The following is an 18,301-nucleotide window of genomic DNA, read 5'->3' on the forward strand; positions in this document are numbered from 1 at the left end:
AACATTGTTGCTACCTAAACTGCAGAAGCACTTTCAAGAAACCCTTCTCTCCTTATCCCACCCTGTAGAGGTGTCCTATATGAAATAATATAAAAAAATGTTAAATCTCAGTGGGCTGGACTCTGCTTCTGGAGTAACCACACAGAGGGTGGGGGGACTGCAGCATTATCAGCACATTACCCCTTGTTATCCAGAATAGGCTATTCCCTGATTCTTCAAACAGGATTTTCCTGTTACTGTGTGTGGGCTGGGAGGTTTAACTATGTTCTGACTCTTCCTACTGCTATGATTGTTATTGTCTCCTAGAAATCTTTATGGATATTGAGCAAGGAGGCATAAACCTGATCAGGGGAGTAGTATCAGTGCTTGGCAAACCCAGTGTTTCTAAGGGACAGCTGTCATCCTCACAAAATGCCAAGTGAGCAACAACCCCCCTCAACCCTTTACATTAAGGAACAGTTTTTGACTTAAGCCTATTTTGTATCTTATAAGAAGATTAAAAGAATTAAAGAGAAACAAGTGACCTTTTCAGTCCATTTAATATTAAGTATATGACACACAGCTTCATCTTATACAAGGCCAGAATAAGTAGAAGGACAAAATGATTATACACTTGTTGTGCTGCTCTTGGGGACTTCCAAGCTGGATTGCCCTGCCTGCATCCATCTCCAGAGGATCTCCAAGGCTTCACAGTTGCATACATGTGCCTTTAGCTACAGTTCCTGGAAAAAAAATCCTATTTTTGTTATAGCAGAGTAATCACTTCAGTATACTGAAGAGGAAAGCTCTCTTGGCTGTGCTGCAAAAGTTTTGAGGAGGTGGGAAGTGGCTGAGGGTGGGTGGGAAGGGCCACGTAAAGCCATGGCACCCCTGCAGACCCTGCCCAAGGGGTCCTGCACAAGGTCCTCATGAATCAGCACTTCTTTCATTGATGGTCTGAGTAGACCCTGCTCATCAGTCACATCAGTACAATAGTGGCACACTGGTGTGGGGGACATGGAAGGCACAGAGAATGTGGCCTCGAAAGAGGTGCCCTACAGCAGATCTGTGCCTGACAGCCTGTTCCCCAAGCTGGAAGACAATCTGATATGAGCATGATGACTTCTTCCATACTGGTGGTGCCTAAAGCCCTTGCCTTTCCCTCAGTAAATGCCAAACTAAGTTCAATCTTTTTGAGGACTCCATAGACACTACCGTAAAACAACTCACTGGCTGACCTAAATGGGAATGATTACAGAAGTATTCAGAATGTTCTTTTCCACAACCATCATAAAAGTCCCATGCTAATACCCAAGTGCTTTTACAATCCATTTGCCTGAGTTGCTAGTAGGAAAATAGCTCCAACTACAGTTTATCTGCATAGTATAGGAACATATAGCTGCCTAATGTCCCTGTCTGCTTGCAGCACTGTGTTAGTTCAAAATGTACATACAGTAAATATTATTGATCATAAACAATCCATAATGAACTAGCAAACTGTTCTCTGGTATATTGGGATATACTGTGAGAATCAGCACTTGGAGATGGACCAAGTGAGATAGAATTGGGACATGTTACTGGCCTGGTCACAGCCAGTTCTTGCTTTGAGCTGGCTTTATATATGACAATACCATGTTTGGGTATCTTGACATAATTTTAAACATACACAGACAAAGAGTAAAAGTCATGTATTTCTGTGTCTAATGCTTTAAAATTCAATTCTGTGAAAGGAGAGAGAACCTAGCCCCATAATAAAACTGACCCATGATAATCCAAATATATATATATATATATCTCCTTTGTATTTTATATGATTTAGGCTGCAATTTCAGTTAAGTCAATAAATTTGCAGGTTTAAATTATCCAGTCACCAAGTAAATACAGCAGATAAGCAGAATATATATGTATTGGTGAGCTGGTAAGCTGCAGCAGAACTCAGAAGCAAGCAGGCACATTAATAGGTTGCTCAAATAAAATATTTTTAGATTCTCTCTATCTGCATTTTCTTCCTGATAGCAGAAATTCTGGCTTCTTCTTTTGCCTTTTCCCTCTCACTGGTTCCATCACAGGTACAAGGAAGTATAAAGGTACCTATTTGTTTCACCCACATTATGTGAAACACTGCAAAATGCATGCACTAGGTCATGAACAGGTAGAGGAGCAGCAAATATGCTTTGTTGAAGCTCTGCATCTGTTAGAAAGGGCTCCATGCTGCAAATTGTGCAAAGATACAAGCATTTAAAAGGGTGAAAATCACAGTGACTAATTAGCCCAACAGGTTAGCTCTGCTGAGGTGCTTTAGAGTCCTTCTCATTTGCCTTGCCCTTTTATTGCTCCTTACCTCTGTACTCACCTTCTGTAAATGTGAATGATCAGAAGAACAACTTGATGCTTCCAGGCCAAAGTTTAGCGATGGGTTTACATTCAAATCTCTCTGTTCTGCAATTTGCTTTTGTCTTGTAAGTGTGCAAATCAGTGCACCAAGCATAGGGCAGAGGAACAGCTGTCTTCAGCAATTAACTAAGGAATTCACATTATAATCCTGCAAGACACCTAAAGGCAGGCACATCCTCATTTCAGAGGTAATAAACATTTATAATTACATTAACAGCTGAGTCAGCAGATCTTTGAGGTGGACTTACTTCCAGTTTTCCCTCGAAATAATTGTTGCAAAACACAAAGCTCTTAACTTCAGAAATCAGATTTTGTTAAACATAAAGGAATACTTAAAACAAACAAAAACCACCAAAAAAAACCCCAACTATAGAGAACACTTCAAGTTAGGCAGAACAGAAAGTTTCTAAATTAACTCCTTGCAGGGCAGGTTCTTTCTTTCAAATACTTCTCTCTGTCCCATCCTATCTTTAAGATGTTTCACCCATGTTTCATGATGCTTAACTGCATCAAAGAAAAGTATGTTGCACCCTTTCCAAGGGTCCAGCCATGGCTGCAGCATCTTCAAGACAGAGGCAGCATCTTCCCTGGCACCAAAACAACACCCTATATGTTTTATTATAAACCATATTCCAGGGGACAGAATAGATAGTAAACATGAAGAGAGCGGGTACTACCCCTGCAAGTTGCAGGAGGCCCTATGGCTGCAGCTGCTTTGCCCTGCAGCAGTTGGTTGGATGCTCTGTAATTGCTTCCTTTGTCCTGTTTCAAACCTGCTGTGTATCTAGGTAGATGTTCATTAGAGGAGAATATATTTGGCAGTTTTATGTCTTGTGTTGCCTTACGCAGGTAAATGAAGGCATGCTAGCAAATCCATAGCACATAAGCATATTTGTGATCTATAAACAGCTACATTCTCAGTACTGGAAGATAAGTATCTATTGTGGTCACTTTATTGGGGATGCTAGAGCCTGTGTAATGTACAGGGTGTAGGCAGTCACTTTGGAGATGGATGCAAGAGGCTGGTGATTTCACCCCAGAGCTGTATGCCCTCACAGATTGTGACCCAGGTTGTGGTCTGATGAAGTAAATACATCTTGTGTCCCATGTGTGGGTTGCATAAGAAGGGTGAATGCACACGCATGAATCTCACAAAGCACATTTGCCTAATTTACTTAAAATTTCACCAGACTGATTAAAAACAAAGCAATGATCTATATTTTATATGATTTCAGCTCCATTTTCAGTTAAATCAATAAATTAGCAGATTCAGATTATCTGGTCACCAAGTTACCACAGCAGATAACCAGATCACATAATGAAAAAAGTAATTTTTTTTAAGCTTATCTTGGAATGAAATGAAGGTCTAGTTTTCTTATAACCTGAAAAACTCAGCTACTATTTAGCTAATATTTCATTGACACAGTTAACATGTCACTGGAGGACTCTGTCATTACTGGGCATAGGTGGCTGTGGAATATTAAGTGTATATTTTGGTCTTTGGCCAGCTAAATGATCCAAGCAGACAAGAACTGTACCCACACTCAGTTCAACAAATGCAGTTAAACAAATGCTTGTGTGATATCTTTAAATCTCCACGTTAGTACATGTTTTATGTTGTTCTTTGCCATCTCTATGCAGTTACACAGAGTATTTTGAAGATTTAACATGCAGACAGATGATGGTTGAATCATCTCCAACAGCAATTTTCAAATAGCACTGGCTTTTTCACTGAGGAATGTAGCAGTGGCAGAGTGCTTTTGTTTTTAAAAACTGTAAAAGACAGTTCACTCTCCTCCTCTCTGACCATGGCTTAATGATACAATAAATCCAATACTAGGGCCCTTAGTATCAGACCATAACCCGCTACCCAAGGTCTAGATCAACCTTCACTCGTGCTGTCAGTTAAAATTTCTTTAAAATTTTGCTAATTTCTTATTGACACACTTAATGTGATTACATCTACCGCTCTCTGTGTGTCATTGTTACTTTATGTGAGATCAGAAATCAGCTACCAGCTGTTATAAAACTCATATGAACTCCAATAATAAAAATTATGGAAAACAGCTTCACACATGCACTGGATGCACTAAAATTAAGACATGCTTTCACTGAGAAAAAGTTAAAACATAAGTGGTTCAAGCAGCTGTTTAATTTGTTAGGCTCTTTCTCCTTAAAGTCACTCTGGGATTTTACCAAATTAGGTGTTCTTTCATAAGGGTGCAAGGCAGAGTGTGTAAGGGTCTTGGTTGAGAAAACAGCCCCGGCTCCTGGCTGACACTGCAAATGCAAAAACCTCTATCAGTATGAATTTTGTTTTACAAAAATAGTTAAAATAATTAAAATTTCTTCAGCACAGTATCTCCTTACATGCCTTCTTTTCTTGTCAATCACTGTCATGTTCTCAACATTTTTAAAGCACTCTATATTTTTACTGTGGATGAACAGAAAAGTAATAAGAGCTCACAGTTCATCTTGTTAGCTTTTGACCTGAAAAGCACAAGACTGTTTGGCATTTTATGAGAGGACATTCCACTAATAGTTAAACAGTTTTCTTGTACCAGTTGTCAGGGGGATTTTAAAAAGCCTCCCATGTTCTCCTCTATGTGTGAGTGAATACTGAGGCTTGGGAAGACGTGGTGTGCTGTCAGTTTTGGTTGCAGAGTTTCAGGGAAGAGCGAGGAGAAGAATGGAGAGAGAAGTGGTATCGTTGCTGCTTTAAGTTAGTACATGGACTCCTGGCTACTTGTGTTCAGTTAGATTTCTGAAAGATACAACTGCTCTGTGCACTGCCTCATCTCCGTTGCAAAGTTTGATTTTTGTGTATTAAAAAATGGCATTTTTCAATGACTGAAGTTTTGCCCTATTGACTTGCCTTGGGAGACTGACATGTCTTCCCCCATGTCACCCATGACCACAGAGCAGGGTAGTATTTTCCTGTGCTGCTGTACAGTATGTACTTCTTCCCTTTGTCATAGAAGCTGGAGGATGTGTTGATTCAGAAGAACAGACCCTGTAGTAACTGCAAAGACTTCAAATCCTTACAGTCACAGCTGGTTTTAGTGCTTGTCTTAGCTGAATTCAATAGAATGACTGGAGTTGCAATAGCATGAGCAAAGTTGTTCTGCCTTTAGTAAATTGCTTTCCCTTGGCTTCCCACAAGATGAAACCTCTTCTCAGCATTGCTGCAAGGCAGAGACAAGACACATACAGGAAAGAGTAGAGCTTGTTTTGCTGATAAGAAGCTGCTTTTTGAAACAGAATTAGACCCTCCTCTGAGCATGCGTTCTCTTCAAACATGTCACAACGTCCTTGTTTCTAAAGTCTGTCCTGTCAAGTCCTGCCTTGTTGATTTTGGCAGAAAGTTCAGACAAATCAAGTAAATGGTGACTAATCTCTGCTCTAAGAAAGTAAGATCCCACTGGGAAAGCTGAGCATATCCATTAAAATATTCCACAAGAAAATTCATCATGTTGCATCTGTATTTTCCTTGTCAAATACTTTGAAAAATTCTATGCCTTGATGAAGCAACTGTCAGTTGTCAGTATCTAAAGTCATTGCATTTCAAAGCTTTTACCCCACCAATGTAATTTGGCTTGTTCAATGTTCTTTTCTCTTTCTTTATAGGATAATAGCTAAATTGAGTTGGTTCTAGGAAGGCACGATGGCTACTCGCATGCACACTATGCCTGAGTTCACACCATATCAGCTGTGTCCAGCAACAGGCAAGACCAATAAGTGACTAATGACACTGTCCAAGAGATGAACAGGAATGTCTCACTGGCAGAAAGGAATTAACAACATAGTGCTGCAGTCCCCAGCTATTTGGCAGGACACCCAGCACACTGCACAGCCATTAGAAATGCAGCTCTTCAGCCAAGATATGTTTTCAGAGTCAAACTAAACTAACCCCCCATGAATTAGAAGGACCATCCAGCCTGCTTTACCTAACCCCCTGCTATATGCTGTAGAGAAAGGATAAAATACCCAACTGTGCAAACCTGACGAAAGATCTTATGTTTTCACTTACTCTATTTCATCCCTTGAAGGGTCAGGTGTCATATTGCTGAGATTTCACTGGCATTAGGGGCTTTCTCCAAAAGACAGGAAAATATAATCTGGTGGAACACTGCAGTATGTACTTTCCATCTGCATCCAGAACTACTTGGCCCCTGGACTCATTACTATATGGAAGGAGAGTAAGGTGCATATAGGAAATGCAATTAATCCCTAAAATCAAGAATTCATTATTTCAACCCAAACTACACACAGGTAATTTTTTAGCAATTTGTTACAATTCAAATCAGCAGTGATGTAGATCAAACCTTTTTCCTAGGAAAGTGCAATAATTCATCCAAAGCTGGTAAAACTGGGACTAGTTCAAGTAAAAACTGCTGTCTGGTACCATCAGTCCAAATCTCAAGGGCCAGGTCACAAACAACAAAGAGTTTGTACAGGGAAGGGTAAAAGGTTAGAGATGACTCAATATTGCACTGCATCATTGCAAACAGGAAGAGGCTATTTCATAAACCATGGGGCATTTCCATAAGTTGAAAGCCTATCTGTATACAAACAGGTCATTACAGCAAGGAATCATAAGATTTTCCATGTTATTAACCTTAAGCAGAGCACAAGTACTGGGCACATTAAATCCTGCAAAAGGCTCTCTACAGTCTGTTGTAGACTGGAAACTTCTGGAAGAGCCACAGAGTATGATGGTGTCATGCATACACCCTTGTGTTTGCAATAACCTTCTTTTATCCTCCTGAACCTTTTCCTCTAATCCCTTAATAATTGTTGAGGCATTTCTGTCTTTAAATACACCAAACACACTTCTTGCATGTGGCTTTGGAAACAGGTTCATAAAGCTTAATCCCTGCAGAGGAGGAAGATGTGAATCCTATTAATGTTTGATATTGCCTGTGTTTTGTGGAAGGGAAAACAAGATGTTATCTGCAGTTTGTAGCCAGTGGGAAGATGCCTCTTTGATCTTTTGCTGGAGTTGGTCACTAGGTTGCTCTATTTCTGCAAACAGAGAGGAATTTTACCTACTCTAGGAAATACTAAGGCCTCATCTGCGCTATACTTCTGCAATAGTTCAAAATAGTTCAAAAGATTGCTGGTACTCAGATTTTTTTTTTTTTAATTAAAGACCTTTAGATAGGAATTCCATTTTGAAAATATTTTCCAAGTGGTAAATAAATGGAAATCAAGGACAGAAATTGTTGAATTTTTGTTCAAACCTTTTAAAACTACTTAAAAATGTGTAGGAAAATTTTCAACAGAACATCTAATTCAGAATATAAATCACTATATATTAGAACATGATGCATTTTCCATCATCATTTACTACTACCTTTTATTATGTACAGCTTCCCAACAGGTCTCCAGTCAACGACAGTCTGAACTACTTATACATGTGCAATTGGTCCCATGGGGAATTCTACTGATTTCAGAAAAGTTAATGACTATCTACTAGTTACATGGCTTTAACTGTCACACTTTATTCCCTTGGATGTGAAATCAGATCCATAAAATCTATTAAGTGTGTACAGACCTTCAAAGAGGAGGCAGAGTACTACCCAATGGTAGTAGCAGCAGCCTGCAAGCACAGCGGGTGAGATGTACCCCAGCTAGATGTGTAGGTCAGATGTCTAATGTTGAGTTGTTCTAACCTCTGCTCCCTCTGTAGTCAACAGAAAGGAAAAGACATCTCAAGAGACAAATTTGCCTCCCTGCAACGCAGGCGCAAGAATTGAGCCCATTCCTGTGTAAGTTACTCCTATAATTAACTATCTAGTCATTAACTGTCGCGCATAGTGTGACTCCACATGATAATAATACAGGCACAAATGCTGTTTGGGATCAGGCTTCTGCTAGCTTGTGTTCTGTAAACTTAAGACTCTTGAATTAGCATAAGAGGTGTTGAAATCAACCTTGATATGTGTGCAGTCCTCTCCGCAGAGTGCAAGGAAAGCCCACACTGAGATGAGGCACCTGCTGGGTGTCTGAAGTTCAGCGAGATGACTTCCATTCACTGTTAGTGGCTTATGTTTCAATCCCTAATAAATGCTAGAACACCGACAACTTATTCGATTATTTATTTCAAGTACTTTGGTCCTAGGCTAAAGTAGTTCTAAATCATCACCAACATTATTTCAAACCTGTCTTCCTAAATTTAGTTATTTTTGGTTATTCTTACCTGGAAGAATGATGCCAGAGGAAAACAAACAAACAAACAAAAACAACAGAAAAAAATGAGAAAAATCTTTTCTAGATTCTTCTTAACAATTACTAAAGATGAAGTATTAAGAAACAAAGGAAGTAGTAAGGTCATCACGCTCAATATTCAGCCCATACAGTGTTTAAACATTAAAGCAATACATAAACGGTCTTAAAACCACCCTCTGCTGGCGGAGACTCACCAGTACAGTCTGCCAACAGCTACAGCTGCCTCTCCAGTGTCAGAACCAGCAGAGATCCACATCTCTGACGTGCATTTTGCAGTGCCACGTAGTATTTGGCTACACTGAAGACTTCAGAGGTGTGACGCGACTGGTGGGGAGCTCGGGAGATAGAAGGTCGAGGGACACCCTCTCTGTGCCCATTAGTGTTATGGGTTCTGCCATTCCCTCAGTCCTCTCACAGCTGTATCCAGCCCAGGTTCCAACTTACAGCCATGGCCTACGAGTGTCTGCCACATGGGAGAAGATTGCTAACACAATCCATGTTCTCTTTGCTGCTCTGTAGATAAAACTGGTGAGCTAAGAAACCACAAACACTGCCTGAATACTGACTTGTGTAACCACCTGCATGCACTCACTTTATCTAAAATCAGGGCTCCTTTTATGATTTTTAGTGTCTTTTAAATAACTAACACAAAGCCACCTTTTATTTTGGCCTCAGAAATGTGAACATATCTGATGATGTCACAAATGGGCTATATGAAAATGGCTCAGTAGTTTAAGCTGTCTCAGGAAGTTACATTTATCTACAGATGGCTTCCAATATAATCTTTCTATGATTATGAATGTATTAAAATTAGGGGAACCCTACAGAGGCACTCTGATTCTCCTCGTTAAAATGTGTCAGCTAGTTTTCCAAAGGATAATAGTTTTTAGACAGAACACTGTAGAAGTAACATGTAAGAAGGGCTGGGTTTGCTCAGCCTGCTGATGGCTTTTTGCATGATTGTATTTTAGCTGTGACAGGTTGGTTCCCAGCAATACACTGGGTCTGCACTTACAGGGCATGTGCAAAATGTCACTTATGTCTTTGCAGTATTTGAGGCAATTGGCTGTAAAGATCTGTTTTTCCTCAGGTGTCATCAGTTTAGGAAACGGAAAGTGCTACTCTGAAATTTCAAAATGCAAAGGTTAAAAATATGAAACTCAGCACAGGAAAAGCACTTTTTGTCTACTTTTAAAGTGTTATTAATTTGTCCCCTCTCCTTCCCCCCCACCACCCCAAGATTCAAGAAGGAAAGCAAGGCTCTTTCCTCCAGGTTTTCTTTTTTCTTCTTAATAATGATGGGATGCAATAGCTGGAATTCTGCAGCCATCAGAACCACCACCTTCACACAGTTAACAAATGATAATTATCCTAGGGCTTCTCACACTAAATACTGAGTGTGATGTACTATGTGTGGGTGACAAGGAGAGAGAAAAAGAAAAAAAATGGAAGCATGGAAAACCTGTGTGTTGGCACACACCTAGATAGAAACAAAATGATGACAAAAACCAAATGCCATTTGTCAATGGTGGACACGAACAAAATAATGCTTTGCTTTTCCTGCTCTGTGACTGACTGCAGAGCAGTAAATTCAGGGAAGACTGGAGTAGCCATCCCTTTGCATTGCACAGAGGTGAACGTTACCTGGAAACTGCAAACATAAAAGCACTACCATAGCAGAGGGAAAGCTCAGGGAGCACATTTCCTTTGGGAGGAATAAGACTGGTACATCAACAGTACCCAAGAGTGGTACTCATAGCACAGAATGAAGCAAGCATCTTCCTAACCCAGTATCTTCCAAATCCAGCATCTTGGCTGAAGTGATTTGTACCTAAACTTACCTTCAGATAATGGAGAACTGCCCATAGCAAAGGGCTGGGATACCTGAGATACCATCAAACTCGTGCAAACGAAGCTGCAACACCACTCAGAATGAATGGCAGCAATGTTATCCATCTCAGAGAGCCACAACACTCAAGTGTTGACAGAAACTTGTGAGACCCCACACATACCTGGTTCCATAGCCAAGCATGTCACATGCCTCAATACTCATGACAAGGTTAATCCACAACCAAACAACCTTCTCAGGGATGAGAGTTTAAAAGACAGATGTGATTGGACATTTTAATAAAATAATTAACACAAACTGTATTTGTTGGGGACCAGATATTCACGTTTGATTTGTGCTCAAGAGGAAACAGCTTCTCTATCCCAGGAGTCTGTCAGCAAGACAAAACTACTCTACTTTTCCATGATTCTCCCAACTGACTCATTTATATTTTATGAAGTGTTAAATTATGAATTATTATACAATAATGTATACAAATGTATTTAAATATATACCTTTTATATACATATATGCACAATTTCCAGATATGTATTTATAAATGTATTTACACTACAAAAATACTTATAAATTACTGTATAAATGTATTATTTATAATGAAAAGAAAATCCATTTATTTTCATTGGGCCTACTAAAACTCCATTTCATCACCTCCTTTTTTCCAGGACGCAGCACTGAGAAAGCAGTTACTCCAGTCACAATCTACCCTAGAGGTCAGAGGAGCTTTCAGTGGGCAGGAATTTGAGAGAGGCCAAATGGACCTCAGTGATATGAGCTAGTAAATCTGATCCCTGCCATTCCTCCCTGGTGAGACACAGTACCCACTTGGCTGTGCAACACCCTCTTGCCAATTCACCTGAGGATTGCACCTGCCCGTACTTCGCGTTTCTCTACAAAGGGTAACAACAGCAACAGTCTAACTCTTGGGGGATGCAACTGCTGTTTTAGCTGACATCCGCTAAAGCAGAGCATGTACAGCGAAGCCGCTGCTCATCACTCTGAAACAGCTGCCACCACATTGTCCTCACCAGAGAGCAACATTCACCATTATCACAGTGGAGCAGTAAATCATATTAGCATAGCAAGAGTTTATGGCAGAGCAGCCAATTTCATTGGTAGCAGGAGGAAACTGGGATTAGCTTTTCATCTATTACACGTGGAACATTTTAATACCTAATTCTCTCTTTTGCAGACCTACTCTGCCATTAAATATAAAATTATATTTGGCTACGTGTGCAGGGGTAACATACAACTCCCCGCATGTAAGAATTAGTTCCATAAGAGGAAAATATATTGGTACTCTTGGTAAGGAAAAAAACCCCACATCTTACTCCAGCTCTCTATTCATGCTGGGATTCGTCTCGACTACATTGAGCTATCACTAGTCCTGCTTACAGGAAGTGAATTCATGAAGCAGGAGGCTTGTGCAAACCTGATCTATGCAGACCACAGTCAAGACATGAATGTTAGCTACTCACTAGCAGTCCACTAAATTATATCCTTAGGACTTTGTATGTAGATAACAAAATAAAGAAAGTGAAACCATGAGTGGAAACTTGTCCAGGAACTGTGATACTCACTGTGGTAGCCAGTTTTTCAGGAAGAGGCACTTGGAAAAGAAATAGCAAAAAACCCCCCCAAAAATAATGAGGTGGTAGAAAAGAGTCAGGTAGTGATAATGTAAAGAAAAGCTAAAAGTCTGGGTAAAGAGACCAAGGAAAAGAGCAAACCCAGGGAATTCTGGTACAGACACTATCAAATGCTGCTGTCCCAGAAGTTGTGTGCTTTTTCACAGCGCAGCATTACTTACCCAAAGGAAATGGTTTGTGTGCACTAAGGAGTGCTCTGACTGCAATACTGTTGTTCAGGTACTCACCTGCCTAAGCTAGTATTTTAAGCTGAATCATACAGGAAGCGACACGAAATTTTGCACCACTGCACCCAAATAGCTGGAGAACCTGAGAACACTTGCATGCATAATGAGAGACTCCAGCCTATCAATTTAGTTGCAGGATTTTCTAAGAAAATAAATAATGGTGCATCATTTGACTTAAAACTATGGTTGCTAAAATTAAATTTTAACCTCTGGTTATGGCTTTCACTCTCCCTGTGTTCACTTTTCACCCACACCTCACAAAAACAGGGACAAGGAACAGCACTGGAGGCTTGCCATAACTAAAGGCTCACATTGCTCTCGTCACAGGAATCATCATTTCCTAAAACGTATTCTTTCCACAAAGATATTTTTAGTGAGCTTTCAATTTCAGTACAACTTATGTGACCCTTGAAAAAAATCCTCTGCTGCCCCTCGCCCCCCCCCTTTTTATTATTTTGAAAGTATTAAGAGCTAGTACCATGGTCAAAGATTTGTCAGCTCATGGACTGCTCGCCTGGCACAGACACACACATCAGCTGAGCAGTATCGGTTACCAACTCAGGTTTACCCCTACACAACAAAAACAGACCTTTCCATGATCAGTGGCAACTGAGTGAGGGCCACCCCAAGCACAGTCTCAGCACGATACCTCCACCTGCTCTATGCAATACAGGGCTGGATCGAGCTTTGTGCTGCAGAGGGCAGTGCAAACACAAAGTACATCTAAACACGCAGCCTGAGTGTTTGTGGTTCCACATGGAAGCACTCATGTATCTTAAAGCTTCAACAGTGCGAGCCAAAAGATTTATGCTCAGCTCTGGAGCCTGTCTGAGTAATTTTCTATGCAAGTCTTCAGCAATTCGTGGGTGTGGAAGGTGTATCTTCACCGCAGTGCTGCCATGAGCCAGCTGGCTTTGCAGGAGTGAGGTGGACAAAGAAAAGCTATCGTTCCAGGAAATACTATTATGTGACAAAACCTGAAGCTTTTGGGGTGCTTCTGAATTGGTTAGTGGCACACGTGCTCGTAAGAGAAATGTGGTCTGCTTAGAGCCCTATGGTCTTCAGTAGTCATGTCACACCATCCCACCTTAAGAGATATATCCATGTGTAGCTAAGAGACAGCCACAGACTGTTTTGAGTCTCCTTGTGTTTAGCAAGTTTACCCCACTGTTAGTGTGCCTTCTGAAGAGGGAACTTCCCACAACTGGAGCCCTGGAGCCTCTTTTACTCAAACTACCTGCAGTTTTTCAGTGTCCTAACATTTTGAAGTCCTGCATATTGTGATGACCATCTCCAGTATCTACATAAAATCAATTTCCTGTTGCAGTATTAGCTCTCTTTTCAACTCAAGACAGAAGTTGTGGAAAAAACCACATTCTTCTCTCTAGTGAGTTCTTTCAGATACCAGATCTTATGAACCCAGGGACTTGCAGTAGCCTGCACACCCTTTCCTGTTGTGTAACTCCTATTGAACTGCTGCCACGTTTTGGTTGAAGAACATGTTCATGCTAACTGAAAAGGTTCTTGACTGCTCTTAGAGCACTCTTCTTGTGCTGAAAGACACAAAAAAAAGAAAGGTTACACTTCATAATTAGTCACTAGAATTATTTCCAGAGCAGCTTTACAGACTCCTTTTGCTATGCAGGAATACTAGGCTCTTCCAGATACTGGTTTAACAGCTTCCTCCCCACAATTTCATTGAAAACATTTAAAAAAGGCACAGAAGCCTTCCACTCCTTCCTGTTTTTCCAAGCTCTCCCTGTCAAAGAACCAAGACAACACAATGCATTCTTCTGTGCTATGATTAATATACTTGGAAACAGTAACATGATATAGAAATACTTACCTATTCTACCCAGCTAAATTCACCCTCTCACCTTTCACTTTGCAGCTCCGTAACTTTTTAGGAAACAGCTCCATGGGAGACAATTGCAACCAACCAACCAACCAAACTTCATTGCAGCTTCTTCATCCTCCATCATCTGAGCAGTAACTTTGATGTGAAAGAGTTAACACCCTTCCACCAGAGGCTTTGAAATAAGCAGTTGGGACTGTAGACAACCAAGTTATACAGCTGGGATAGTTAAGAAAATTGGATTTTAAAACACAACTCACATTCCAAGAGTAGCATAGAGGTACTCTTGTAAGGTATCAATAATCCTTACAAACTATATTCCACTAATGCTAATGTGCATACCACGAATTATGTTAGGCCTGACAGTGAGTTTGCAAGAACCAAGACAACCCCTGACAGTTCTCTGTGCTGTGCTGCCATGGATGTTGACACTGTGGCATTACAACACCAGACACCTTAAAAATTACATAATAATCTATTTGTACACTTCATCTCGAAATCTGTGTATCTCATGCAGACTGCAGAGCTGGCGTAGTACAGTATCCAGTGACTGCTCAATGTAGAGCATCCAAATCCTTGACGCTTTCATTTAGAGGAAACTTGTCAGAATGAAAGCTGAGACACAAAGACAGGTTTCTACATATGAACTTAAATTAAACTTTGATTTAGCAATTTCTTCTTTAAGTCATCACACATTCCTACTTATCCTTCTCTTCCTCACATCTCCTGTAGGATCTTCCAACTCTTTCTCCAGGTCTTCAGGAAACTGGGTGGTTGCTTACCTGAGTCCACAGTGACAAAAATCACTTCAGCAGCAAAGAAAATCTATAGTTTTTGCAGTGTAGGATGTCAGCATAGTAGTTCAAGTACAGACAAACATATCAGCTTCATAGGCTGAGGACCAGACACACACCAGAGTAAGTTTCCACTAACAGCATTAAAGTAGAGCATACCTTTGTGTTTAAGAAAAGCCGAAGGCAGGCTTTCAATTCTATCACCACCTTGCATATTTTTATATGAAACGCCAAGAAAATGTTTATTTCTGCAGTAGGACTGTAAGCTTCTTGTGGATCTTGCAACTAAGATCTGTTCGGTCAGGAGAGACTTGTGCATTAGCGCTTTCAGGTGGACATACTATCCAAGTTTGACACATAGAAAACAGGTTTTGTCATTAACAGTTCTAACAAGTTGTCATCAATGAGTAAAATCCATACATTGACAAGTATCAGACACCCCCAAACTGATTGAAGTGAACCACACACACAGAGAAAACTGTTTTACTTGTCTCTTGTATCAGGCATTCACTTGGGTTGTTTCTGAAGTCATTTCCTGTTTCCTACATTTTGATATGCTATAGCAACTCTCTGCTGAGACATCAGGGCATCTACACGTAAAGAAATAAGGTATAAACAATGGTAAAAACAATGAAGAAAAACTATCTGCAAAGTGAGGTGCACTTCTCAGAGCAGCAGCACTGACTCCAGTGGGATGGGGAGGGAGAGAGGGAAACCACTGCAGGTGGTTTAAAACCAATTGTTTCTAAACCAGTTTAAGTAAGAAAACAAACTGTCATTAGACCAGCAGATCATCCTGGTTGCAGATTTCACATACACTTCTGCTGCCAGTTATAGAAAACACAATCGAGCCTACCCTAGAATTCCACTGCAATACTTACCATCAGTACCAGGTATCAGCTGTGCAGATAAAAGCATAGGGCTAAAGTCTACTGTGGAACACTGTTGTAACTGTGAAGTCATCATGCCACTGCCCCTTTATTTCACCCACAGTTCACCTAATCTAAAGGTATCTGCAAAGAAAGAAAAAAGAAGTAGAAAAGAAATAAAAAGGGCTGTACTTGTAATCCAGAATTCTTCAGATGTATGGAACTATTAATGAAAGGTACAGTAGCAAGAGAGCATTCCACCCTCTCTTTTTCTTTACTCATGAATATGGCAAAATGGGACAACTGGGACATGAGGAGAAGCACTTACAGGACACTAGACTTTTTACAGGATGGCAAGCAACTGGTTCTGATTCTTTAGCTGAAGAGAGCTGCATATAAAGCCACAGAAGAATGGCACACATTGCTGTAATACCAGCAGATTTTGAAAGGTTGCAATGTTCAGGTGAAGCAAATGCATCACAGAACATCTCATGACATCCTCCCTTCCCCCCTTGAGTGTCTCCTGGGGCAAACACACTATCTGTGTAGTTATTGTGAGGCAATATCCTGAGCAAATACATCCTACTTACCTCCAAGAGGAGCCAAAGCATGAAATAAACCCCACAGCCCCATTTGTCCTGAGCTGTACCACTACTGGACTTTAGCTAACACATCAAGCAAGCCTGTAAAACTCTTCACAGCTCCTTTCAATTGCGTACCTTCTTGAGATAATAAAGTGCTTTATTTCACAGGAATCACTTGTAGCCAGAAAGGGTATTATTTCACAAGCCATGCAATACCTTGAGCATCCTCCCTTCGAGTTTACATTAAAAGTCTTCTATACATTGTTTCAGGGAACTTCAGTCCCCTTAAGCCTAAGAGAGCTTTGATTACTCTCTCTTTTGGTGAGCAGATCATTTCCCAATCCCCAACACAAAAGCCTAGCAAAAGCAGTACAATAAAGTCTAAAACCCGCTGGTCAAAATTCTAGCCTACCTCCTAGATGCCAGCCAGAGGTATGCTGAAACTAAGACAGCACCCAGTCATCTGCCTAAGCCACACCAACATCAGACAGCAAGCACAGCTAAGATAATGGGCAAGCAAGTTAGGTGAACTGCTGAGATGCCTTACAACATCTCATCCATTCTCTCAGCTTTTTCAAGGCTGATATATGACTCTATGGACACAGAGTCATAGGTCTGGGTTGGAAGGGACGTTAAGGACCACCTAGTTGCAACCCCCCTGCCGTGGGCAGCGATACCTTCCACTAGACCAGGTTGCTCAGAGCCCCATCCAACCTGGCTTTGGGATGAGGAAGCCACAACTTCTCCAGGCAGCCCGTTTCTGTGCATCACCATCCTCGAAATAAAAAATGTCTTCCTTATATCTAATCTAATCCTATTCTTTTCCAGACATACTGAGGGCAGCTGCCTCTAGGAGGAAGCAAAGCTCCTCCTGCTGGTCACACTAAGCCCTATGTCTATGACAACCAAGCACCACTAGTGCAATTATCAGACAGAAGCTACAACCCTGAAAAAAAGCCTCAGAACAGCCAACACAGCCTGTCACCTGGTATGCGACAAGGGCATGACCCAGCCTACTCCCTTTTGACGACCTCTCCCACCAAGGCCAGCGCTACTCTTTAACCCCCAGCCCGTACTTGGTCCCACAGCCAAGTGCCGCGGCTGCTACAGCCCCGCACGTACCCCTCTCCCCGGACAGCTCAAGGGGCACAACCCCGAGAGCCACCGGAGCCGCCCCGGCTCCTGCGCCACACAGAGCAACCTCCCCCTGCCCGCCCAGCACCGCCCCCGGCCGTGACCCGCAGCAGCCTACCGCGAACCCGCGCCCCGCTCCAACCGGTGCACACCCATCGCAGCCGCCCGCACAAAGGGCCCGCTTACCGGGCGTGCACGGGCTCGCCGATCCCAGGAACAGACCCCCTAACCCCGCCCTCTCTCCCGCCATGGAGAGAGGCGCTGCCCACTCCAGAACCGGCGGGCACGGAGAGACATCCACCATGTCCTTCAGGGCCCACCACCGCGCCCCTCCGGCCCCTGCTCAGGCCTTCAACCGCAGCCTCCCCTTCTTCTCACCCCTCGCAACTAAGCTCTCTGCTTGCCCCCAAACTCAAGAGCTAGCGCATCCGCCCTCCACGCCTTTTCCGACATCTTACCCGGCTCCCGGCCGCCCTCCCGAGCCAAAAGCGTCCACCGCCATCAACATCGGCGGCCGCCACAGCCTCCTTCCCCACCCTTCCGCGCTCCCCACGCGCGGCCGCGCGGCGCGGGGCCTGCGGGAATTGAGTCCCCGAACTGTAGGCTGGCTGTGCTATGGACCCCCAGATAAACTACAAACCCCAGAAAGTCCCGCGCCCCGATGGGCGCCAGCCAATGGGCTTTTAGGCGGCATGGCGGCCGATTGGCCGCTCGCCCCGCGGGCTCTGGGGTGATGTCA

General features: G+C 42.1%; 1 long non-coding RNA gene across 1 annotated transcript; it reads right to left on the bottom strand.

Annotated features, from left to right (window-relative positions):
- Nucleotides 1–526: 526 nt before the first annotated feature.
- LOC108643248 lies at nt 527–17,627 on the bottom strand. Its single transcript, XR_003915912.1, has 3 exons — nt 8,799–17,627; nt 2,333–2,532; nt 527–722 (listed from the first exon to the last, which is right to left on the bottom strand). It is a non-coding gene; the product is annotated as an uncharacterized LOC108643248 (long non-coding RNA).
- Between the last annotated feature and the right edge of the window lie 674 nt (nt 17,628–18,301).

The sequence above is a fragment of the Manacus vitellinus genome, unplaced genomic scaffold, assembly GCF_001715985.3.
Source record: "Manacus vitellinus isolate BGI_N305 unplaced genomic scaffold, ASM171598v3 scaffold_2_pilon, whole genome shotgun sequence".
Lineage (NCBI taxonomy): Eukaryota > Metazoa > Chordata > Aves > Passeriformes > Pipridae > Manacus > Manacus vitellinus.